Source organism: Cavia porcellus, unplaced genomic scaffold (assembly GCF_034190915.1).
Source record: "Cavia porcellus strain 051 isolate PalLab524CR breed Dunkin Hartley unplaced genomic scaffold, mCavPor4.1 scaffold_14, whole genome shotgun sequence".
Lineage (NCBI taxonomy): Eukaryota > Metazoa > Chordata > Mammalia > Rodentia > Caviidae > Cavia > Cavia porcellus.
Genome location: NW_026947497.1, coordinates 23,620,763 through 23,646,259, shown reverse-complemented (window position 1 = coordinate 23,646,259; position 25,497 = coordinate 23,620,763). Strand labels below are relative to the sequence as shown.

The 25,497-nt window shown below is 34.0% G+C and overlaps 1 long non-coding RNA gene across 1 annotated transcript; it reads right to left on the bottom strand.

The window, feature by feature from the left end:
* On the bottom strand, positions 1–25,497 carry LOC134470388 (uncharacterized). Its single transcript, XR_010039240.1, has 3 exons — positions 25,237–25,497; positions 24,804–25,038; positions 1–1,070 (listed from the first exon to the last, which is right to left on the bottom strand). It is a non-coding gene; the product is annotated as an uncharacterized LOC134470388 (long non-coding RNA).

Below are 25,497 nucleotides of genomic sequence, written 5' to 3'. Positions count from 1 at the left end.
GCCTTCTAAAACTGAAAGTTAATCAAATGTGTTCATTTATACTGCAGAAGAATTGAAAAATGTACATTGGAATTCTTTACTTAATCCTTACTAGATTTTTCTCTCTCTCCTTTTTTTTTTTTTTTTTTTTTGGCTGCATAAAGTGAGGATTTGTTTCATCACCAATGTAAGAAAAATAAATTTTTACATCATTGTCATTTGAGTTTTACTGAATTTTTCCTGTAGTGTCAAGTTTGCTTTTAAATACAAAATATGCATTAACGTATTTTTCACTTTTAGGCTTTTGAGAGGCACCAGAATGTTTTTTACTTGTCCTAAGATTATTGAAATCATAAAGATCATTTTGTTGTAAATGTTTAGATATTAGTAGTTGTTTCAGTTTTTTCTGACATGACCGGCTTATTCAGAAAATTCAAAATTCATTCAGCAAAGAATGTCTGCGGGCAGAGTTTGGGATAATTATGTCCTAACTAGCAATCACATTTTCTGGCTTGTTGGCTGTAGCACAGTATGTGAAGGAGAGCGAAACTTTTTTAAAAAATGCTTGTGTAAAGCAGGTAATAATCATATATATTTGCAAAAGAAACAAACAACTACCTGATAACTAATGAAGTGCAAAGAAAGGCTACACTAGGAAATTTTATCAATTTACTTCTGCACTGAGCACTTAACCTTGAAGCGGAGAGCATAAAGGTCTTTTTTTTTTTTTTTAATTTTATTTTGAAAGTAGTAAAACACAACAGAACAAGACAGAATAAAGCCAACTATGATCATACAGTGAAATTGGTACAGAACTTCATGGCAGGTTACCTGGATAACAGTAATAGGTATCACAGTATACTTCATTATCTTTACAATAGTAGTTCTTTCAATCACATATATCAAAATAAAATGAAATACAGAACATTATAGAACTTATCTAAACAGAATAATGAATAGAGCAGTACCATTAATCAGAATACAGCAAAAGAGTAATAAAATACTTGCCTTCAAAAATATGGCAGAAGGAAATCCCCCTTATTGCTATGGTCAACCTCCCAGGAGATGCTCAGATTTCTGGTTCCCATTTGCTAGGGAGGGGGAACAAAAGAAAGTGGGTAGGGGAAGTGGGATGTTTGACTCTAGGCTGTGCACCAGTAGGTTCACTACTGCTTAGCAGAGAGGCAGGCTGGTTGCTTGGATTCCCAGCTTCCTAAGTTCTAACATGGCATGGATCTCAGGAGACACTAGTGGTTCTCCCCCTAGAAGGGTTGCAGTCTGCCTCACCGCAGCCGCTTACCAGGGAGACAAGCTTCTTGCTTGGTTTCCCAGCGTCCTAAGTTCTAACATGATGTGGACCTCAGGAGCTGCTGATGGTTCTCCCTCTGGAAGGGCCACAGTCTGAGCATAAAGGTCTTCAAAGTGCAATCTCTCTACTTAAGTTTAAAACCTAATAACAATACATACAAAAACGGTGCTGCTAATTGAGATACAAAGAAAAATTAAGGCACTAAAGCTTTGAAGGTAAACAGTTCACGTCCCAGTAAAGAGTGGAGATGGGATCCACTAAATTTGATGGTGTGAGTTAAGCATGACAAGAAAACATGGCAAACCACCTCAACAAAAGAAATGAATGTACATATGTGTAGCTATTTTAAATTCCTAAACTAATTGGTCTGTGAGTCTACTTATATTGTCTGATTTTTCTTGTCATTGTGGGTCATAGTTTGTAAGTTTCACTTACGAAATAAGTTTTATTTTATATGTCAAATGCTGTAGGTTAAATAATATAAAATAATTAAAACTATTTACCTTGGTCTAAATAGTGTTCCGCCATCATGGAGGAAGTTATTGGATCACAGCAATGTTTTAGTTGATTGTTTTATCATTTAATTATTTTAGATGAAAAAAAGAATAAAAATGATGATACAGAATTTCAAAACAAAATAATAAGAAATTGACACTGGATAATATAGTGTGTATTGTTATTTTCAAAGTAGTTGTCAGGTTACAAGATGTAGGCGTGAAAAACTGATCCTACAATAGAACAATGAAAACACAGACTGTTCTTTTTGATGAACTAATCAAGATTAATAGGATAGCTATCCATTTGAGTGTGTGTGTGTGTGTATATATATATATATATATATATATATATAATCATTTCCCTTCTTTCTTTCATCCTTTCCCCTATCTCAGTTGTTTTTTACTTTTGAGCAGTCTCTGTCCTTCTCATTTTTCACAGTATCTATTATACATTTTAAATCTTAAATATGATATTTGCACATGTGAGTTTGATTTATTTCATTTGTGAGCTTATCAGTATGGTCTCAAGTTGTATCCATTTGTCTATAAAAGTCTCAAGTTTACCCTTATTTATAGCTGAGTAGTACTCCATTGTATAAAAATACCAAACCTCTTTTTATCCATTCAGCAGTTTATGGGCATTTGGATTATTTCTAAGATTTAGCTATTACAAATTATGCTGCTTTAAACATGGGTTCATATATATCACTAATAGTTTATTTTAGGCTTTTCTTAATCCTAGAACATAACCTTATTGTCATAAAGCAAGTTTCATGTTCCTAATGAATACTCTGCCTAGCACTTTAGCATAAAATAACGTAGGGAAAGGTGGTTTCTAGGTAAACATAGGCTTTAGTAAAAATGAATGAAGAGTTTTACTAAAACCAGCTTCTGCCTCTGCAGTTAGACTCTATACCTGAGGAATTAGATGGAGGATAGAGAAACTAGACTGAGAGAGCCACCAGATAACACAGGTACCTAATAATTTATTAGAAAAGGTTAACAAAGCTGCCCCTCTGTGAGGCTCTCACACTTTTCCATCACAGAAATACAGGAAGTAGTCAAAGGAACAGAAAGAATGTAGATACAGGTGCCCAGGTGAGGACCAGACAGTCAGGTGCCCATAGCGGGAAGGGAGATAACACCAGTCCTAAATAAAAAGCCACTGAGAACAACAATGACAGCAAAATCTGGATGACCCTTCCTATTCCACAATAACGCCAGTCTTTTTTATTTGTCCTTTTACAAAAAAGTTATATTTCTTTATTTTATACTCCGCATCTTTAATTTGTTAAGGTTGCTGAGTTTATGATCCTGGTAGATGTGTGTTCTGTATAAGCAGCAACATGCACGTTCCAGCCTGCCACAACAAGGAGGCACCTGGAATTCCAACTAAGGTGGTTGTTAAAGTCTGTTCAGATTGTAGACATTTTAATTTCTACCTTTTGCAGAATTCCCTGGAGCCTTATCTTGTGCACAGGAACTTTCCAACTCACCTAAGGATTTGAAGGAATTTAGTGACTCACTCTCCTGTGACCCCTGTAACCTCTCAGCTATACAAAACTCTGACTTTTGACTCATCCTCTTAAGGCAAGTATTGCTTACTTGTAGTTCAGGTAAATAGTCTCAAAGGGACCAGGTAAATTTTTTGGCAAGGTGCTCTGAGAAAGAAAATTATGAATGGTTCTTTTCAAATTAAAAAAAAAAAAACTTAAAAGCATTTTTGCTCCATAAAGAATATGTTCATAGAAAGCAAAATGAGCTGAACAAAATTTCACTAATGAGGTGGACAAAAGGAACTGTTCCCTATGTCTCTATCTCTTGCCCTCACACTCATTGTTCTTAGTTAATAGATTATATTTAAGAGTAGGAACTAGGAAAAAATATTAATGAGAGTAGAACCAAGGAATATCCCTGGACTTGGTAGCATAGAATTTAACTCAACAGAAAAACCAAACCAAACAATCAAAAAACACAAAATGAAAACCTACAGAAATGGTTTATTCAGGGATGATTGACTGATCTTCTAATAACCTGGGTGAGGGTACAACAAAGGACCAAGGAAGAAGTGACAGTGATTAAAAACGCCAGGGGATTCAGAGGATCAGAGCTCTTATTGGTTTAAGATCAAGAATCTCTGAACTTGTCACTCTTTGTTAGTGCATACGACTTTATAGATGGCATTAGGGAAATCCTGGGGGCAGCAGAGTGGAAGGCACTGACGCGATCAAGGTCTTATAGGAGACCAAGCCTTCTTGTATGAATAAAACCAGTAGTAACAGGCAGCTTGTTTTTTCCTTTGGTGAAGTAATATTTACTTCAGTACAATTTTGTGTGAAATTCAGAGAGTCCTCAGCTGAAATGTCATTTTGCCTTCTGAGACATCACAGCATCATGGGTCATAGAGAACTCTACTGAGACCAGAGGCATAGGGGGCTCTGTCTCTCCATGCCAACCGCTGGCTCATCAGACAAGACATATATGCCTGGACAGGCTCAGATCTTTAATATAGAAAGCTAACTTACGACTTTGTTGATCAGGCCATTCAGGTTGGTCTCCATCAGTGACAGAGCATCCACATGCTGAGCAAGACCATCACAAATCCCATAAAATGTCAGAGTGGTTAAATTCAAACATTCACATGGTAAAGAAAAGAGTTCTATGTCCTCACTAAAATAGACAACTATGTATGCGTCTCTGCTTTTCTTTCTGGTCATGCTTTTATCAAAATTACTAATACTGGATTTATAGAATGTTTCACTGGCCATTATGCTAATATATAAAAGAACTATTACATATATCCAGGTGAATCAGTCAGTTTTTGCATTGCTGGTACAAAATACCTTGAACTGCAGCTTAAAGGAACAAAGATTTAATTTGTCTTTGGTTCTTTATATGACGAGCTGGCTCCAAGGCAGAAATGTTGTGGTGGAAGTGTGTGGTGGAGTTCAGATGCTTAGCTCATAATGCTGGGAAGCAAAGCAGTAGAACAGCATCAGAGAGAAAGGGGCCAAGGACCAGGTATGGTGCCCACAAGACACACACAACATTGTGCTTTGCTAATGGCCTTGGTGGCTTTCAAACCAATCAAGCTAATGATGTAGTTTAACTTTCATTTCAGAAAACTCCTTTTAATTTAAAGCAAGTACATTTTGGCAATGAATTTTACTTATATATTTCACTGGTTTATATTCCTAATCACCCAAAGGTGTTAAGCTGGTGGAATAGTCTAATGACATTTCTGAAGATATGTAGAGTTGTGACAAGTGATAGTTTGTTCTGTTGGGATAAACATGGTGCCTTTGTTTAAAGCTAGAAATATTGGGCTCAGTAATCAGGATAAAGCAACAGAAGTCTGTCTACAATAACCCCTTAGGATTTTCTAACAAAACTTTTGCTTCTGGTGTCTGGACCTTTGAGTTCTGTGAGGTTACAAATCTTACTTTTTAAAGGCCATTTACTATAGAACATGAATGCTTCCATTAAATTAGAGGTTTAAGGTATCACATGAGCATTTTTGTTTTATCATGTTACTGAAGCAATAGAAAAGAAAGTTACCTACTACATGAATTAATTCTGACAAATTTTTATTACATTAACTTTTAAAATTCATTTTATTTGTGATTTTATATTCATATATTTATTATCTGAAAGTGACATCTTATAAGCCATTAATATTCTGCAATTGTCATCTAATGAATCATTTAAATGAATAGTATTATATGGTCTCCTTTTATTGCAAAAAAAAAAAAGTCAACTAAAAGGACAAAGTAGTATAGAAGAAATATAAGCCTAACTTGTTAGATGTCAAACGTGCTGAGTTTGTGGCCTCAGAACATTGAAGAATGGAGAAGTGAACCAATAGAGGAAGTTAGGAGAGTTTCATTGAAATAAGCAGAAAAGCAACTCCTAGAATTCCAAGTGAAGTCCTGATTGGCTGGCCTTTGTTAGGGGTAATTTATACAGGAAAATCACAATGTGGGGCAACATGAGTCTAACGAAAATCAACCTATACAATTATGAGTATAGCTGCTTGGCTAATAGTGATTTTACAGAGAAACAAGTCACATAGCAAAGGTATGTGTCAAGAACAAAGGCATTTTGGGCAAAAGGGAAGGGACTATGGTCCAGGTATTCTCACCCACCTATGTGTCTCATGCCTATCTGGAACCTGTGGACCAGGTAGTGCTAATTACAGCACAGTCTCAAATTGCTGCTAATCTCTTAGAAGGCTGGCAGGGCTGGGTATTTCCTATCCATTTTAAGACTAAGTTCTTTTCAGATTCGCCTCCAGCCACAATTCTGAGGCATCTATTTTTAATATTGACTGTCTTTAGGTCTCCCATGTCTCCCTGACTGTATTAATATTTAGCTAATTTAGCTGTCTATAATAAAAATAACAATTACCTGTACAAGACATTTCCCATCCTCATGTATTTTTTTCAGATAATAACTCACCAGTTTATAGGAAATTCTCAATAGACTCTTTCAAAGGGTGCTTTGAAACATAAAATTGTCCCATATATGTACTTCATATGTTGAAGTTTTAAGACTTGTGCAAACAACTTTGACACATTAGTGGCACATTCCCTCACTCTGCTTCTATCAGAGGCATCTGTATTGCCTCTTTCCTGGTTTATCCAAAACACAAGAAATAACCTTGCCAATCTTTCTACAAAAGCAGCTCTGATTTTGTTACTTTCCTACTTAAATGTCACCTCATTATTCACAGAATCAAGCGCATAATTATGGCATGATTTGCCCCCCGGCCTCTTTACTGCTGAATCTGCTGCTCCTTCCCACCCTAATTTTGCCTTAAAAGGCTGTAGAAACTACCTTCCGTATTGTGCGTGGCATTTTCTCAGCTCTTTGGTTGTGAACATCCTATTTTTTGCTTACTGTGCTTTTCTGTTTTGGTTGTCCTGGAAAAATCCTACTAATGTTTTCACTAGCATATTAGCTGTTTCATCAAATTTTTTTCAATCCCATTATTATAGTTCATAAATATCTTGCTGTTAACCTCTAAAGTTATAATATAATTTGATAAAGTCTTGTAATGATTTTTGTACAACTCTGTCCTCTCCAGTAAGGTTTCAACTCCTTAAAGAAAGGAGCTACACCATGGAAATGGCTTGGTGCATTCAGTCAGTCATCTGATCTGCAAGTTTTTCATGAATTACTGAGATACCCATAGATTATTGTCTTATGAAGTCTTTACATATATATGTCTGTTTTTGTCATATAGTTCAGTTTCAGAATCTTAAGGTATGTTAAAATTGACCCAGTCACTTTATAAAACTAAGAATCACAAAACTACCACGGGATTAATATTAATCTAGTAAAATAATCTATATGATAACTATGCTCTGCAGTGAGCTATTTCTTAATTCGTTAATCTCATTTTTAATGATTAAATTGAAAAAGTATGTCTTATATACATAAAACTGACATTTTCTTCATATTTACTAGAATATGATACATTTTAATGGTAACTAAGATTAACAATAATATAAAAGCAGGGCTACTTTATCCAGAGAAAAATATTTTGCTAACCGTGTAATCATAATAGCTTCCAAAGTTAGGAGCTTGAAACTTTTGAACTCATTATCTTAAAATCATCTTTAGCTCTGGCAAAGTATAACTTTCTAAAAGCTATTTCTAGGGTAAACTTAGAAGCGCTGTAAGAGATTCAACAAATATTTTTGTTCATTTGCTCAGCTCAAACTTCCCGTTTGGTGGAGGATTCTAGAATGACTACTTCAGTTATCACTTATCAGTTGTTATAACAGCTCAGTGAGTTTCATTTTTAAAACTTGAAATTCCAGTAATTTGATAAAATTGGAATATACATGTTTCTGTCAAACTTGAAACTACTGCTGGAGAACAGTTTGCTTGCAAAGGAAAGTATAAGTTTTCTATAATTCTTGCTTGGATATCTATTAGTAATACTGAAAAGTATGTCAATTTTTTTTGGCAAATGCAGAGTCTTATTTTTGTAGTTTCCACAACTAGCTGAAAAGGCTGCCTAAAACCATTTAGAGAAAAAAAAAAGTCAGCAAACAGTGTCTTGGTTTCTTCTTTAATTAGAGTCAAGCCTTTTTACCATGAAAAAGTACCTCATTAAAACATATTTCTAAACCATTTATACGATTCTGTGTCAATCTGGATTTTCCTAGATGCTTTTCAGGTTGCTAGAGAATCTACTAATTGACAGTTGCTTTGAAGACAATTCAAATAATGCCATAGACTCATATCAACGTATACTACTCTTTCCAATTCAGAACTGGATCGATTTCAAGGCCTGAAAAGAAATTCCCCAAAGGATAGAATCCTTAGGAGTCATTTCAGCGTTTTAAGTATTCTATCAAATACCAATATGGCATCTATAGAAAAAGTGAATTCCAATACATATGAGCAGCTTATCACTTGTGTGATTTTAGACAATTTTTCCAAACTCTACTAAATTTTCTTTGCTGAAAAACTGCATGTAGAGGGGCTGGGGTTTAGCTTAGCGGCATAAGCACCTGCCTTGAAAGCATGCAGTCGTGAGTTTGATCCCCGGTACCAATAAAGAGGAAAAAGAAAAAAAAAAAAAAAAACTGCATGTAGAAATACAACTATGGAAGAGGTAATGATTATCTTTTAAGTAACTTCTGACAAACACTTAATATACAGTTCTGCTATTTGATTTCTGAATATAGTCTCAAGATCATTTCATAAAATAATTAAGTTATATTGAGTGTTCTGAGTATCCAACATATAAGTACTCTGTTTTAAAATATAGAATACTATATATAATTCTTCCTCCCTATTCTAACAGGGGTATTAAAGAAGGGAAAATTGAGTTCTGCCTTCTAGTGAATGTAGATGCATTTATATATACAAGCAAAGCCTAGAACTAAAAATAATGCCATAGACTCACATCAACGTATACTACTTAATACCACTATTTCCAATTGTTTCTTCCTTTCTATGCTGTTTCAATTGTTTGCTTAATTGGGTGGTTATTTTTCAGAGTGAGGCATCTTCTTTTCATCATTATGAGTGTGTTTACATATTTTAGAACTGGAGTTCCACCTGGTTTTATCTCAGATTATGTTTTGATTTCTTGCTTGAAGGACTCTTTTTCACTCATCCATTCAAAGTTTGCCCATGGAAACACTACTTCATAAATATTCTCTTAGTAATCTTCTGGTTTGGTCTCACCTTTATTGAATACTTACAATTTATTTTATTTTATTTTATTTTATTTTATTTTATTTTATTTTATTTTATTTATTTATTTAGTACCGGGTATCAAACTCACGACTTTGTGTTTGCCAGGCAGGTGCTTCAGCCACTGAACTAAATCCCCGGTAAAAACTTACAATTTAAAAAGTAAAATATTTCTTAAAATGTGCAAATTTCTATCCAAGGGAAATGCATACTGCTTTGAGGATCCTGAAACATATCCTACATAAGAGACACTCAGGAGATCTATTATTCCTTCAGTGCTTTTACGTCCTTCAGTTCACTTTTAAGAACCAATGATTTTTTTCTTTCTGTTGTGCTTTCTTTTATTCATCAGAACGTTACAGATGTCCTTTCCAGGAAATACCTAATATTTCATGCATCAATTTTTGATAATTCCTATTTCAATCCAAATACATTCATATATATTATTTATTTAGGGTCCTTTTTGTACATAAATCACACAAAAGTCCCTGACATGCTACACTTTACACTGTCTGAGTTTTGCCAATCATATTTTTACAGTGTCATTTGAAACATTTTCTATAACATTTGTATCAGTGTAACGTTACATGTGCTAATAATCACTGAGACAGGTCTTATTTAAGAAGGTATTCACTTAAGAGTGATGCTGAACATTGGCTTTAGTAAAACAAAATTCCCACTGAGCCAGAAACTACTGATAATTTTGGAATTAATTGAAAATGGTAAATAAGAGAATAAGAATATAGTCAGATTGCAAGGAGTTGATAGTGGATGAAATCTTTTAAGCTCTGAGTGCTTTTGGGAAAATAAATATTGTTTGCTAATCTTTAAAATAGAATGCTCAAATTACCTGAAACTTAGATCTCTTTTGGAAGTCCAATAAGTAAATATACGTGATACTTTTGGAGCATAACAAAATTTTAAGCACTCAGTAAATAGAATTTGCTATTTTAAGTTTTAAAGTAGTGTGTGGTAAAATTAGTGCTGCTGATGAGCAGGAAAAAAATTCTTGGTAGTTTCTTAACTGATTATTTGTTTTTAAAAAGAAGTAAATATTTTATAACAACAAATGGAGTTTACACAACAAGTAATATCTTAGAGTTTCTTTTCTTTCCTTGATTCTATGATTTGTGTTTTAAAGTTTGTCCTGTCATTTGTTTGCATTTGCTCAGATCATTTAAAAGTTTATCTCATTGTTTATCTCATTCAATCTTCCATTGTCAGTAAAAACTATAAATTTTCTGAATATATACTGAAACATATACTGAAAATAATTAAAACAGCTATATATGAATACCACTTGTCATAATGCAAAATGTTGCATTATAAAAAATAATTCTTAAAAACGCTTCGAACAATATTTATCTGCTAATTAATGTGCAGGGCACTAAATTCCAACATATTCTGTGTGGCCACTGTACTCCCAAACAAAGCTCAAGATTAATCACTATAAGGCAGGATTTTTCATTTATTTTTCTTCTTGTGTCCCCCCATTACTCCAAGCTGACAGAAAAAAAAAGATTTTTTGATATACTAAATTAGTCAGGCAGCAGATTATTTAGAATTTTGTGCTATATTTTAATTTAGCAAAGTCACTGTTAGGTCCCAATTAATTCAATTGGGAGTAAAGGCATCGTAGGCTGTGAGAAATGTTGTCTTTCAAAGCACAGTATTCATTATACTATTTTCTCCTTTAAATTTCTTGACTCAAGTGAATACTACTAAAGAGATTATTTTCAAATTAACCTTTTTATAAAAGGTGAATAGACTTTTTGCATTTTTTAAGTATGCACCTGAAAACTGAAGTGCTGATTAAAAAATAGAATTCTCATAAACTATAACATTCTTATGTATAAATTTAAAATATTTATCGAAAATTTTTATGCAAATTTAATTTTAATTTTAATAGGCAATTATTTGGCTTTCATTTTTAGAAGAAAAATTAGAAATGGCATAAGCAATCTGGCTTCAGAAAAATAGACTTTCTTTAGATGCAAGGGAAATATTTATATGTATGAATAATGTTCATGTATAAAATTTCAAGAGATATATAAAAACTCTGCTATAAATAACACAGCAATACTGATAGTGTAGCAATTGAATGGTCATTTCATGAATATATAACAATAAGTTTGACTTTAAAGTTCCTTTATACATTAAAATTTACTATACAGTGATAAAGTCATAATTTTGTATTCATTTAAAGAAGAAAACCTAAATATCTTTTAAATTATTGTAGCGAAACATTATATAAAAATTTAATGATAATAATTCATTAGGGAAGTCATACAGTTGACTTCAAGAGCATGAAGGTCTACATTTCCTGGCAGTGATATCTTAAACATAATTTTTAACTTTGATTTTTTTTCTTAATTGTGTTAGAGTTCAGAGGAATAGAACCAAGTAGATTTGGAGACATGTTGGACAAAGGATATAAGATTTCATTGAAATAGGAGGAGTAATTCAAGACATTGGTTGCACAAGGTGGTGACTAGTTAATCATCTTGAAAATCACTGAGAATATAAATTTTAGGTGTACTCACCACAACTAATATTACCTATGTAAGGTGATCACATATGGTAATTAGCTCTAGCTAACAATTCCACAGTAAATACAAAATCCATCTTACTCTGATGTTCAAGATAAATGCAGTCTGTTTATAGTTCAATTAAAAATATATTTTGTAACAATACAAAGAGATGTATCATGTGAGTTTGGTCACATGATAATGGAGACAGAATTTCCAGGCTTCCACAGCAGGTGGAGGCTTAGGAAGCTCGTGGGATATTTTCAGTTTGTATCTGAAGTCCTGGGAACCAGGAACATGGGTGTCCAAGAGTAGAAGAGGCAGGGAGTTTAGTTCAAAGGAGAGCAAAGTTACTATTCTTCTTCGCAGTTTTCTCCTCTTTATGTTGGCAAGGAATTGGTTAATATTATTTCATACTGGAAAATTCTTACCACAGTAAGTGTCATAATATTCAAACATTGTTCTCACTTAGAAGCACTTTCATAGACACCCAGAAATGTTTTACCAGCTTTATGAACACCCCTAGCCCAGTCAATGGTAATATATAATTAGTAATTGTATTATTATTTATCACTAAATTTAGCTACAATGTTGATGAAGTAAAACCAAAACTTTTAAGAAAATCTAATCCATAACTTGCTTACTACTATTAATGTAGTGAACCCAAAAGCATCATTTTTCAGACAGCTATTGTGGTATGTAAGAGGGCATGTAATATATTTAATGATTGTTCTCCATTTATGTTTTAATTAAGTTATAGTGGTTTTGGTACTTCTTTCCTGGAACCTCCAGAGAAAAGTTGCCATTAGCTACCAATGCATTACATAAAATATATAATTAAACTATAGGTGAATATGAAATCAAATTTAGAACAAAATACAAAGCAGATATGTTGATAGAAATAATATAAAAACCTGTCTAGCAACCAAAATGTGGAGTGAACTGTAATGTTATACTCTGATAAATGGAGAGCAACTTGATTCTTCAGTGAAGAAGAAAGTTCTCATTATGTTATCTGTAATGAAATCTTCTCATGATATTAACTATAGAGATATTAAGTAGTGAGCAAAAAATCATGTTAGTTTCTCCAACTATTTCAAAATAATGTGGATGTGTAAACCAAATGGCTGATACTTAGGATTTTTAACTATATTTTTAAAAATGTTATAAAACTGATTGAACATGACTTCATGAAATTCAGGTTGGTGTTCTAAAAGCTTGACCGAATAATTTGCGGAATATCAGCAAATAGTAGCCTTCTTTTTATTTCCCTGAATAATAAATCTCAGGAAAATAACTGATAATTATGCAAGAAAATGTTTAATTAGTGTGCCAGGAGGTCTGCAATTATTATTTATGATCATTTCCAATACTTGAACAAAGGGAAAAGATCTTTAAAACTGAGAAGCATAGGTGGTTATTTTTCTTCATATGCACTATAGTCAAATTTGGTCAATATATTAAGCATTGTTTTGAAATTACTTTCACCAAAATTAAAACTAGGGGAAAAAAAACCCTAAAGCTGAATTGAACTGCACACTACTAACTTCATAAGAAAAGCTGTTTTATTGTCCTTACTCTGCTAACCTTTCACATTTCCACTAAGAGATCAAGTGCAAGTCCTGAATCTTTCTTCACAACATTATAATCTAGTTACATAAAATATAGTTTCAAGATCAGAATATTAATTATGAAGAGCAGATCAACTCAGGTAGAAAAGAATGTTTTATTTAACGTAAAATTTTTCAGACATTATTGGAGGGACAAACTATTTTCTATCAAAGAATAATAACACACGCTTAGACTTTGTGGACATAAGGTCTCTGTCCTAAGAACTTGCAAGTACACACTGACAATATATCAATGAATATCAATGGCTGGGTTCCAATAAAACTTGCTTTGCAAAACCAATGACCAACTGATTTGGTACTGTAGGTTACTTGCAATTGCAAAAGTGTGTATCAGTTGCATACCTATGACTTTATGGCATGTTTATGACTGTGCTGGGGTTAAGCACTACCTTATTCTCCTCCAGCAATGGTGAACCTCTTAGAGCTTTCAGTGATAACCAACAGCCTGGCGCAGCTTGCAGGCCATTGGTTCACCACCACTGCATACTCCTTCCATAGAAGATGACACTTCTTCAAGTACAGCTCCTTCTGAAGAACCATGGTTGTCCTGGGCTATCAGTGAACATTCTGGCACACTCTGGCAGGCGGACTAAAAGCTGAGACAACAGTGCTGTTTATGTGCTTAGCTTCACAACAAGGGGTATTTTCATCATAGTTCTCATGTAGAATTGGCTCAGAATGGTGATACTAAAACACTGGCTAATATGTAGGTCTTTATTATTCTTAAATTAACTTTGGGCAAATCTCTTAATGTCTGCACACATAGTAAAATGCAAGTCTTGCTCCCAAACTCCTACCTCATACACCACTGCCAATGGTTGTTCCAGCTTCTTTACACTGGCAGGACTTCACCTATAACCTCAGTTGTCTATTTTTAGGTGACAATTAATACCTATGAATGGATTTTTAGATTCTCAGCTCTTACATTCTTTTTAAATTTTTAAAAATTATTTTTGAGAAATAGTCTGGCTATAGAGCTACAGATCAGGTTGGCCTTGAACCCTTGAAGATCTTTCCTGACTCAGCCTCCCAAGTGCTGAGATTGTAGGACTATACCCCAAAACTCAGTCCATCTGTTGTTTTACTGTACATTTTTACATATGAACTCAGAGTCAGTTACAACATATCTATATCTTTGGACATAAATTTATTTTTCACTTGTGTGATTTAATGTATATACCATGTTTCTCTGATATTAAGATCTTTTTTCAGGGTACATTTTCTAAAATCATGCTAGAATTTGTTTTCTAGGTAGATATTATTTTGGGGGAAAGGTGGTATGAAGTATTCTTTTGTTTTGCCTTGTCTGAGTTTGCATCTCAGCATATTCATTAGTGTTGGGAATTTCCCAACTTTGTATCTGTAGTATTTCTATTAGTTTTCTATTTTATGGAACTCCACTCAATCCAATGATTGATGTAGATTTGCAATGCAGTATTTCCATGACATGTTCATTTTCTTTCCTTTTCTTTATTTATTTTTTTTTCATTTTCTCTCTTTGCTTCATGCTGGATATTTTCTATTAGTTTCTTTTCCAGTTCACTAATCCTGTCTTCTGCTATAGCTAATGTACTTTAAACACACATATTGAACTTTTAATTCAGCTTTAGATTTTCAATTTCAGCTTTTAAACCTCAGTTCTGGATTTTCCACTGATTTTCTTTCTAAAAAATTCCATATGTCTGGCAAAATTAAACATCCTTTCATTTAGTTTTCCTTCTGGTTCTGTATTTTCAAGAGTATATTATTTGTAAGAAAATGAAAGTCCTTTTTGATTAATTTAACATCTGTATCAAGTATGAGTCTCTTTCTACTTTTAATCTACTTCAGTTACTAAAAACATCATAATCTGTATGAAAAGGTGTAGAAGATCTCTATCATATTTTGTTCTTCCAAAGAGAGTTTATCCTTCTTTATTTTTAGAGGCAGGAAATAATTCTTAGCTTTAAAGCACTCAGAGAGTAAGCCACATTGGTTTGAATTTTCAGTAATGTTAGATTTAAATTGTATAAAGATTGAGCCTACGTCTGGTTTTTCAAAGGAATGGCCTTCAACAGATTCCAGTTGACATCCTAGGGTCTTGATCTGTGTCTTACCCTTTCAGAAATATAAACTGTTACCATGTTTCACTCAGAACAAGACAGTTTATCTGCCTGTTCAGGCAATTGCTGCTAGCCCTCTTAGATGTCTGTGCCATGGATCAGAAGAAATTGCTAAAACTCAGTTATATATTTGTCTCAATTCTATGATTTCTTCTCGGTGGGATCTTCAAAGTTCATGGGTTTAATTTTTATATTGCAAGTTACAGAACACTATCATAGACACTACTCATATCTCTCCAAAGTGGAGCAGCCCTCTACCATACTATTTGCCAGAGTTTTCAGCCTGTGATATAACTGGGAACAGAATAGAAAAAGATATGTAAGTGTTGTAAGAATGTTGCTTACATATTTACAGCTCTTCTTTCCTCATATTTTGTTTCCTGTGTGCTAGTTAATCTGATAGCTTTCCCATGTATTAAACATACTGTTTTTACTCATTTTTAATAGTTTTCTCATTATCCTTTACAAAAGCGTGGGCTAACACAACTATTGAATAAAATTTGGCAGCAGCAGTCACCACTTGGGACTTCATTGCTGCTTCAATATGGAAACTCTAAGCCCAGTTTTAATTGCCCTGTATTTGTAGTATAGGTATTAACTTAGGAGAGTATATTTTGGAGTTAGCAATACTCTCATGAAGAAAGGCCTTCTGTGTTGATGAAGTGACAGTCTCAAATAATTTACTGGCCACGTTCTTTTTCCTTCTGAAAACATCCGCAAGGAGATTTTCTGTCATGAAATGGATATCTATTAAATTAAGTGTCAGTCAAACTAGTCCGGCTATTGAGAGAGGAATTGGAGAATAAACCAGTCTATTAGATCATAATCAACCAAAGTTAAGACGTTCTTTTGTTTCACAATTGAAAGAAAAAGCATATGAAGACAGTGAAAAAGACATGAGAACGTTAAATCACTGTACTGAAATCAGACAGCTGGACCTGGTGTGCTCTCCTTTAGGCAGTGTTAAAGTCTGAAACTGAATGCTCTGGGGCTGCTGTGGTTGTTTTCCTCCTCTTTTTATCATCCAGCAAGATTAGTGAGATAAAATTTATATCACAGAATTAAACTTTATAGATTGTACAGTTCAGTGGGTTTTAGTACATTCATAGTTATGCAATTATCACTGCTTTTAATTGTTGAATATTTCTCATTGCAAAAGTAAACTGTTTTTTTCTTTTTCATGGGGGAAACTTAGAGAACTTTAAAAATGTTTCATTAGTCCATGTTGTGGTACATCATGTTTGGATTCCTTTTGTAAAGTTGGTACACGAACAGCACACATTTGAGTTCCTCTTTCTTTTCTCTGCTGTCTCTTAATCCCCTTCCCATTCGAGAAAGATTCGTCCCATACATTCTATTATTTGCATATTTTAGGTTTCTCATATGAGAAAAAGCACGTAATATTTAAGCTGTGTCTTTGATTTATTTCACTTAATCTTGTGGCTTCCACATGTCTTTTTACTTTTAAATTCACGCCATAAGGGGCTTAGGATTTAGCTCAGTGGTATAAGTACCTGCCTTGCAAGCAGGCAGTCATGAGTTCGATCACTGGTACTGATAAAAAGGAAAAAGACAAAAATAAATGAATAAATAAATAAATAAATAATAAATTCACACAATATGCAAACACAATTTTTATTTTCTTAGCATCTTTTTTAGCCACCACTGTTCAGAAACTTAGATCCAACAAGGACCTGAGAATTTTAATATATGGGAACTGGTATAACTGCACTTATAATTTTCAAGATTAAATATGTATATAAAGTGCATTTCAAATCCTGATTATATAATACTATGAAATTCACGGCTACTTACAATTTCTCTAATTTTCTACACTGTTTATGGCACTATTCTCAGCCATGACATTAGAATTAATTAATAGTTCAGGATGACAGCCTGAGAACTATTTTTATGGATTTTTAATGGAACCTGCATTACAATATTATGTGTTTGTAATACCTATCTTCATTTTTATATTCACTGGGTTTATGAAGAAGCTTGAGTGAAAAAATATGGGAATAGAACACTGTATAATAATAGTATAGAGGAAAGGCAGAGTTAAAACTGAAATACAAAGCAACCAACTACTTTTATTCTTTGAATTTGGAGAATAAAAACCATTTAAAGCATTCAAATTTATCCAACCATTGAAGTATTTTTTTTTTTAATTTTTACTTTCTCCAAATTTAGAAAAGTCTCAGGGCTCAAAAAAAATCTTTAGAAAATAATTGCACAGAAGTGGGTGACATCTGTTCCAGAGGTTGGATGGCCTGGTGTAAATGCCCCACACAATTTCCCTGAGTCCAGCAAGTTTGGGACCCTTGCTCAGCCCGGAGAGGAACTTTGAGGCTTCCCCCACTGAATGAGTGTGGTAGGTCCTGGGATGGCCTAGGGTGGCCTCCCCGCTCCCTGCTGTGCTTGGAGAAATCTGGAGTTCTGGGTGAGCAGGTGCCATCAGTTCCAAGGGTTGGGCTTGGGCCAGCCTGCCTCACTCCGAGTGACCCTCTCTCAGTCCAGGGAGCTGAGTAGCCACAGTCCCAGGAGCTGAGGACATAGAAGAGGATCTCCAAAACACCCTGGGGGAGCGTTGGAATAACACTTGATACACTTGCAACACAGAAATATAGGAAAATGACAAAACGAAAGACCAAATTACAATCTCAAACCTCCAGCCCATCCAAAGAAACCTTAGGAGCAATGTACATAGAAGAAAATATATGCCATACACCTGAAATATTGGACATAATAACTGAAATAAAGAAGCAACTCCGGGAAGCTTTAAAGGAATTCAAACTAGAAATAATCTCCCAGGTAAGAGAAGAAATGATAAAAGAAATGAAGGAGATGTTGAACATATCTAAAGAAGACACAGTTAAAAAATTGGAGAAATTAAATAAAAAGATAGGATCCCTTGATGAGCAATGTAAGCAACAAACAGAATGCATCAAGCAGATGCACAGAGATATACAGGAAAAAAAATTCCATTGAAAGCCTTAAAAACCACCTCAATGAAACTGAAGATAGAATTTCAAACCATGAAGACAAGATTGCAGCGAGTGAACAGGAAAGGAAAAATCTTTTTAAAAAACCAAGGAATCAGGAAATAACAATTCAACAACTGCAAGATGACACAAAGAAAAACAACATAAGATTGATAGGGATAAATGAAAAAGAAGGGGACAACATAAAGGATGTCAAGAGGATATTTAGAGAAGAATTAGCTGAAAATTTCCCAAACATGAGATCAGAAACTGACATCAGAGCAGTGAAACACATAGAACTCCAAATAATCATAGCCATAATAAAACTACACCCAGACATATAATAATCATCATCATCCCAGAAATGAAAAATAAGAGCAGAATATTAAAAGCTGTCAGAAGGAAAAAACAGATCACTTATAAAGGAAATTCTATCAGAATCACTGCAGACTTCTTAGCACAATGAAGTCAAGAACAGTATGGAGTGAAGTATTCCAAATCCTAAAGGAAAATTATTTCCAACCTGGACTGATGTACCCTGAAAAACTGTCCTCAAAATCAATGGAGAAATAAGATACTTCCATGACAAAGAACAGCTGAAGAATTTGATGATTAGCAAGCCAACCTGCAAAGAATATTGAAAGACAGATTAGATACACTTAGGAAAAACCACTAAGCAAAGCAGAGAATTAAACAGAACAGAAAGATAAAGATGCAACAGCAGAAAGATAACATGTCAACAATAAATCAACATATAACAGTTATAACCATTAATGTAAATGGTCTCAGTGCACCGATTAAAAGAAACAGACTGTCAGAATGGATCAACAAATGAAATCCAACCATATGCTGTCTACACGAAACATCTAACCCAAAAGGATATTCCCAGACTGAAAGTCAAAGGATGGAAACAATACTTCATGCAACAGGAACCCCCCAAAAAAGTGGGAGTAGCCATTCTGTTTGCAGACAATGTGAACTTTAAACCAATAATGATTAGAAGAGATAAAGAAGGTCACTACATACTGGTTAGGGGAAAATTTTAAGAAGAGAAACTATCTTAAATACATACGCACCAAATTCCAGAGCAACTAGTTATATAAAACAAGTATTAACAGAAATGAAAAACCAAATTACCAGTAACACAATTATAACAGGAGACCTTAACATACCATGGACACCAAGGGACAGATGAACCAGACAGATAATCAGCAAAGAAATAACAGAACTGAATCACACCTGTGAACTAATGGACTTGAGAGACGTATACAGAGTGTTCCATCCAACAACATCGGAATACAAATTTTTTTTAGCAGTACATGGAACATTATCTAAAATAGACCATACACTAGCTCACAGAACATATTTAAATAAATGCAAAAGAGTTGAAATTATCCCTTAAATGTTATCAGATCATAGAGCTATGAAATTAGAAATTAATGACAAAAGATACTGCAAAAATCCCACAAACACATGGAAACTGAATAACACACTCTTGAGTAATCAGTGGGTCACAGGGGAAATTAAAGAAGAAATTACACAATAGCTACAAACAAACAAAAATACAAATACAACTTACTGGGATCTGTGGGGCACAATGAAAGCTGTCCTCAGAGCAAAATTTATTGCATTGACTTCCCACATCAGGATAACAGAACGTATACAAATAAATAACCTGACATTACACATTAGACATCTAGAAAAAGAAGAACAAGTCAAGCCCAAAGCCAAAAGAAGAGAGGAAGTTATAAAAATCAGAGCAGAAATCAATGCAATAGAGACTAAGAAAACAATCCAAATAATCAAGAAAGAATAAATAAAATTGATAAACCCCCCAGCCAACCTTATATAAAAAGGGAAGAAAAATCTCAAATTCATGCAATAAGAAATGAAAAAGGTGAAATCACTACAGACTCTAGAAATATAGCAGATCATCAACACCTATTTCGAAAACCTCTACTCTCAAAGGCTTGATAACACAGAAGACATAGACAGATTCCTCGAAAAATATGAAGTACCAAAGCTAGGTCAAGAAGATGTAAAACAGCTGAATAATCCAATTCCTATTAATAAAATTGACAATGCAATTAAGTCCTTACCTACAAAGAAGAGCCCAGGCCCAGACGGATTCACTGCAGAATTCTATAAGAAAAGCAAAGAAGACTTAATGCCCACACTCCTCAAACTCTTTAATGAAATTGAAAGGGTAGCAATCTTTCCTAAGTCATTCCTGGAAGCAAATATTACTCTAGTACTAAAACCTGAGAAAGACCGAAATAAAAAAGAGAACTATGGGCCAATCTCCCTAAAGAAAACAGATGCAAAAATCCTCAATAAAATATTTGCAAATAGGATGCAGAAAATCATCATACACCATGACCAAGTGGGATTCATCCCAGGCATGCAGGGATGGCCCAACATATGTAAATCAATAAATGTTATCCACTATATCAATAAAGGTAAAAGTAAGAATCACATATCATTTCTATAGATGCAGAAAAAGCCTTTGATAAGGTCCAGCATTCATTTATGATAAGAACTTTACAGAAAATTGGAATAGATGGTCACTACCTCAATATAATAAGGCCATCTATGAAAAACCAACAGCCAGTAACATATTAAATGGCCAAAAATCAAAGGCCTTTACTTTAAAATCAGGCACAAGACAAAGATGTTCCTTATCACTGTTCCTATATAGTATAGTACTGGAAATACTAGCCAGAGCAATTAGACAAGAGAGAGAAATAAAAGGGGTAAAGATAGGAAACGAAGAAGTTAAATTACCATTGTTTGCAGATGACATGATACTCTACATAGAAGACCCCCAAAATCCATTGAAAGACTCTTAGATATAATTAATTGAGCAATGTAGCTGGATACAAAATCAATACCCAAAAATCAATAGCATTCCTATACACTAACAACAAAATCACTGACAGAGAAATAAGTGAAGCCATGCCCTTCACACTAGCAACCAAAAAAATGAAATATTTAGGAATTACTCTCACGAAAGAAGTGAAAGACTCTTACAGGGAAAATTACAATACACTGAAAAAAGAAATTGAAGATAATCTCAGAAATTGGAAAGACATCCCTTGCTCATGGATAGGAAGAATAAATATTGTTAAAATGGTCATTTTCCAAAAACTATTATACAGATTCATGCAACCCCAATAAAAATACCATCAACATACCTCATAGATCTGGAAAAATCACTCCTAAAATTCATCTGGAGCAAGAAAAGAACTACAATGGCAAAAGACAGTTCTACACATCAAAGGAAAGGCAGGAGGTATCACAATCCCTGACTTGAAGTTATACTACAAAGCAACTGTAATAAAATCAACATGGTACTGGAATCAAAACAGAGCTGAATATCAATGGAATAGATTAGAAGATACAACCACAACTACAAACACACTCAACCACCTTATCTTTGATAAAGGGGCCAAACATGTTCACTGGAAGAACAACAGTATCTTTAATAAATAGTGTTGGAAAAACTGGCTCTCCATATGCTGAAACCTAAAACTAGATCCATGCCTATCACCATGTATTAAATTAAAATCTAAACAGATCAAAGATCTGAATATTAAAACTTGAATACTAAATCTAATGGGAGACAAATGGGTAAAAACCTTGAAGACCTAGGGGTAGGTAGAGAATTCATGAACAGGACTCAAACTGAATGGGAAATACTTCCTAAGATCAATAACTGGGATCACCTCTTATTAAAATGTTTCTGCATGTCAAAAGAAATCTCCAGCATAGTGAAAATAAAACCCACAAACTGGGAAAAAATCATACTGAACTTTCCCTCAGACAAAGGATTTCTGTCTAAAACATATGAAGAATTAAAAAAAAATCAGATTTACCAAATTCAAAGATCCAATCCAAAAATAGACATCTGAGATGAATACACACTTCTCAGATGAAGAAATACAAATGGCAAATGAAAATGATGATGAAAAATTGTTCATCATCATTACTCATTAGAGAAATGCAAATTAAAACCACACTGAAATTCCATCTCACTCCTGAAAGAATGACCAGGATCAAGAAAACCATCAACAGCAAATGCTGGAGAGGCTGTGGGGAAAAAGGAACTCTCCTGCACTGTTCGTGGGAGAGTAGACTAGTGCAACCATTGTGGAGGTCAGTCTGGAGATTTCTCAAAAACTGGAAGCCCCGTTTGTTCCAGGTATCCTAATATCCTCTGGGTATATTCCCAGAGGAACTGAAAGTATCATACCACAGTGATATATGTGCACACATATTTATAACAGCACAATTTGTAATTGCCAGATCTTGGAAACAACCTAAGTGTCCATCAACTGAGGAGTGGATAAAAAAGTTGTGGTATTTTTATACAATGGATTATTACTCAGCTATAAAGAAGGATCACATTGAGGTATTTATAAATAAATGGATGCAGCTTGAGACCATACTCATAAGTGAAATAAATCAAACTCACATGTTTGAATACCAAATAGTTTCCCTATTGTAAGAAATGATTCAAATATATAAAAGTATGTGGTAATCATGACTCCCCATTATGTGGCTTTGAAGCCTTACAAATTTTTCACTCATTAATTGGAATGGTTTTATTCTGGGATATTTGATATTATTGTCTGTGATGATATGAACAGCTATTCTGAAGAAAACAAGACATCATAATAGCTAGTGCTGATTTAATATCACCTTGTTTTGAAGTCCCATCAAACTGTTGTTCTTCTGTCTCCATTGCTTTTATCATCTTGTATCTTATTGGATTTTATTATTTGTGATAGTACAAACAAAAATTTTTTATAGGCAAAGAGATAATATAGAAACCATTGTTCATTTTCTGTTAGCTGGTTCTAAATACCTTGTAATACTTTCAACCCCTTGAATGGTTTCACACTGTCTTGATATTTTTGATGCTATAGTATACGAAGTCACATTCAAATATTTCAAGGAAAGAGACACTATGGCAACTACTTTTAAGTTGGGTTATCTTGTGTTAAAACATTATGTTGCTGAAATTGTACTGTTCTTACCTGTATTGTTATGTTGTTATGTCCTCTTTTATCTCAATCTCCTGCCCCCATTTAAAAAAATATTTATTTTTATTATGTTTTTAATTAAGGGGAAATTTTTAAAATTTTAGCAGAATATATTGTAGTAACTTTTTTGATTTCCTATTAACTTGATTTGAAGCCCTGAATTGCTCTCACCATCTTGTTTTACTGATTTTACTCTATTCTGTTCTGTTTGATATTATCAATTTTGAGGGTATAGGCAACTACTTTGAAGGTAATAAGATTCACTATGATGCCCATTCTGGTGTGACTATTATCTTCTTTTGAAGTCCTGTAATGTTTCCAATGTTTAGGTTTTATTGGTCTTGTTCTGTACTGTTTTGTTCAATTTTATTATACCCGATGATATAGGCAATTCTTTTTAAGGTAGCAAGAGGCATTATGGTAACCATTGTTGATTACCTTGTATTCTGTTTTTACATCATGTATTGTGTCCATCCTTTGTTTTGACTGACTGTTTTGTTTTGTCACATTTGATTTTATTCTCTTCCGAAAAATATTAATAAGAACTGTGGGAGTAATAAAACCCAAAATGTGTAAATGCTATTGTAAAAAAGAGAGAGAAAGAAAGTGCTCTAAAGGACACAACTTAAGTGTGTTTAGGTGTGTAAGATAGATGACCATATTACTAAGTTTTTGTTGGATCATTGAGCACTACTGTTTGCAGTCTCACTGTTTGAATGTGCACTTTGTAGGCTTAATTTTGTAACATGATCAACTATTTCTAAGATAATAAAATGTAATCTATTAACTAGTGATTTATTACTTTTTTTGTAATTCTGTATTACTTGTGCCCTTTTACTGTTTTGTTTTGTTTTGTTTTCTTTAAATAAAAAAATAGCACAGTAACAAACAAACAAAAAAATCAGTGGAGACACTGATGTGACGAATTGAGTATCATTTGTGAACAAGTGGGATATTCAATTTTTATGTTTTTAAAAACCAATATTCAAACTGGTGGAATGGAAAGTCAGTTCAAATAATTAATGTAAGCCTGTTTTGATTCCTATTCTCACTGATTTAGCTGGATTTATAGATTAGCTTCCACTGCTTAATCATTTTACTGTCAAAAATTAATTATTTTTTCTTAAAACTAAAGAAAACTGATTCTGCCTGACTTACTTCAAAATATAAAGGGACCTAAAGTTACTTTAATAAATAATAATCATTATAATTAATATTGGTCGTTTTTCTTTTTTCCTTTTTATAAAAGAAATATATATTCTGCTTTATAAGTTATACTATAAACTGCATTATAACTTATTGTTTTGTATTTTAGTATCATAAAGTATCAAAAGGATCACTGAAGTTTTTTATTAATGATTACCGAGCAATTCTTTTGTTAGTCAGCCTAGGTTTTTTTTTTTTTTTTTTTTTTGTCAATTTAGAGAAATCTTGAACCAGCCGAGTACAACTCTATTAGGAATCCTGATGTCACCAAATGACACCAAGTAATGCTAGATGCCAATCAATTACTTACACAGCCATCTTCTGGTAACCACTACTGTTGGCCATCATCATCCAGTGCCAGCTTATGGTGGACACGTCAGGTTGACTCTACCAGGTGCTGGTTCTCTGCTGCTGCCACTCACTACATTCTGGTGCCAGACTGTGCTGGATACCACAGGTGAATTCTGCCCAGCACTTGTCACTTCCAGGCAGAACTTCTTGATGTTAAAAGCTCTGAGTTTTGAAGTCAACCACTCTGTGCATATCTGAAAAATAACCATAAGCAGGTCAAGGAACACTAAAGAAGGACTTCTAATAGGTTTTATGCTACAGAATGGGTTGGGGTAGAGAACCAGGAAGGTGCCTTCCCAGAAGTGCCTGGGAAGTGCTGTACATGTAGCAGTTTCTAGGTGTGTTTCAGTGGGTATGAGAGCTCAAGCCTAGGAATCTTATAGAAAGCTTACCTTGAATATTGGGTATACAGCTTTCAATCTGGGGAGCTGAGGCTGCACGAGGTGAGTTCCAGCACACCGGAGTGGGCCCAGGGAGAGTTTAAGATCACGGCAACTACCAGTTAAGTGCTGGCCCAGCTTCCAGCCACACTTGACTAGGCTATGCAGGCTTCACTGGGTCTAACTGGGCCACACCCAGGAATGTTCTCTCAATCCAGGGAGCTGAAGCTGCACAAGGTGAGTTCCAATGCACTGGCCCCAGCTCAGGGAGAG